The sequence below is a fragment of the Mirounga angustirostris genome, unplaced genomic scaffold (genome assembly GCF_029215605.1).
Source record: "Mirounga angustirostris isolate CCGP_5_RB_7025 unplaced genomic scaffold, mMirAng1.0.hap1 SCAF_14, whole genome shotgun sequence".
Classification (NCBI taxonomy): Eukaryota; Metazoa; Chordata; class Mammalia; order Carnivora; family Phocidae; genus Mirounga; species Mirounga angustirostris.
This window is the reverse complement of record NW_026991722.1, coordinates 32,520,783-32,522,737: the sequence shown is the minus strand read 5'-3', so window position 1 is coordinate 32,522,737 and position 1,955 is coordinate 32,520,783. Positions and strand designations below refer to the sequence as shown.

The following is a 1,955-nucleotide window of genomic DNA, read 5'->3' as shown; positions in this document are numbered from 1 at the left end:
GGAAAAACATCATATTAGGGTGGCATTTAAACTGGTCTGAAGAGTGAGTAGGCGTTGGACAAAATAAATAAATAAATAAATGAGTGGGTAAACTCATTGCAGTGAGAGGAAAAACTTTCCTAGGTTTGGGGCATATTTTCAGATCACTAATGTGATAGATTTTAATTCACTGATAGAGATAATTCCACTGTAATGAATTTTACAGTGTATGAAAATTTTTCTATTTTGATATAATGGTTCTTAAACTCAATATATATGGAGCAGTTATTTTCTACTCCAGAAAAGGAAGGTTTTATGTCCCTTCCATACCCCTTCAAAAGTTGGTATCAAGTACCAACTATGATTTCAGTTCTGAGCTTGATACTGTGAATGATTTCAGAATAGGAGTGACAGTCTTTCAGGAACTTTCTTTTTTTGAATATAATATTCTGAATGAAGCCATACATATAATAGCAGATAGAGACAGCATTATTTTATACATCAGCCACTTAACAGTATGCATATGATGACATTTTCTGTAACTCAGAGTAAAATACTGGCTACTTACTGGAAGATGGCTAACTAAAAAAAGGTCAGATTATTAAGTAAAAATTAGGGAGTCAAAAAAGCTGAAGATCACAAGAGAACAACTTTAGGAAGTGAAATCAAGCTATAATGAACAAATACAGGAAAACCACGTAATGACAAGAATCCATGAGACTATACCTTCTGTGCATCATAAATAATTTCTGGAGAACAAGAATATAAATTATCCAACTTTCAAGACAACATATTTTTAATCTATATTCATAATTCCTATTTTTTTTATTATTACTGTGTCTCATGACTAACAGAATTTATATATGGCCTTACATTGTGCTGGGCATTTCTTACACATGTATGAGGTGTGGCAAGTAGTACTGCCCTAGATATATACCAACATAGACATATATTAGTATAATATACATTATACAAAATGTAGGAATATAAGTAATTCTTGATTTAATTGTTGATTTAATTTCTGCCCCTGAATCACCTAGTAGAATAAAATACCTAAAACACAAAATAAAGGTAACTTTAATATTTACTATTTTAATAATACCATTATATATCCCTGGATAAATATGTAATATTAAACATATGTTAATTATATATCTCTGGATAAATGTAAACTAGACCTCAGTTTTCCTGTTTTAACATGTGGAGTTGGAGTTGAAAATATAAAATTTTTATTTTGCTACAGCTCTTAATCTGCCAATTTACAATACAGCTGGAAAGATCACAGTGGCCACATCTTATACCTTTCAATATATGTTGTAAACTTTAGTAGATAGAAGTATTCCATAATTGTTGATTATCTAGTTTTCAAACCATACAGCTTCCAGGACCATGACAGTTCTGCTATACTAGACTTGAGGAGTAATTATCTATTCCATAATTATCTGCTATATACAGAACAAAATAATGATGTTGCAAGAGTGTGGAGGAAACACTGTGTGTCTTCTCTTAAAAGTATTCTACTTTTAGCTTTGTGCAGTGGCAGTATCGTAGCCAATGAGGTTTATCCGAGGTGCGATTATTGCTAATTGAAAAGTATTCTACTTTTAAACACTTTGAACTTGTTCAGTAAAAAAAAATCATATACATAAAAAATGAAAGTTTTTAATGGTATGTACTATGAACTATAATCTGGATGATAGAATATAAGTATTGATTTAATATTTTTTCTACAAGCATGTGACTACTGATTTCCTAGATTTAGATATCACATATTACTTATCAATGTATTTAATATGAACTTGATATATAAGAAGTGCTTAATAAACTTGAATAATTAAGTAAATAAATGTATAGGTTTATTGGCAGGTAAAGATTACATTAAGGAAGTAGTTACTGAGTTAGAGGGAAGAGAGAATATTCTGATAATGCTTGTAAAGATTATTGCAAATGATTTTAATGTAGAAAAGTTGAAGAGT

General features: G+C 29.8%; 1 pseudogene; it reads left to right on the top strand.

Annotated features, from left to right (window-relative positions):
* The first annotated feature begins 1,504 nt into the window (after positions 1-1,504).
* Positions 1,505-1,635, top strand: LOC123853368 (U4 spliceosomal RNA; annotated as a pseudogene).
* Positions 1,636-1,955: the final 320 nt, after the last annotated feature.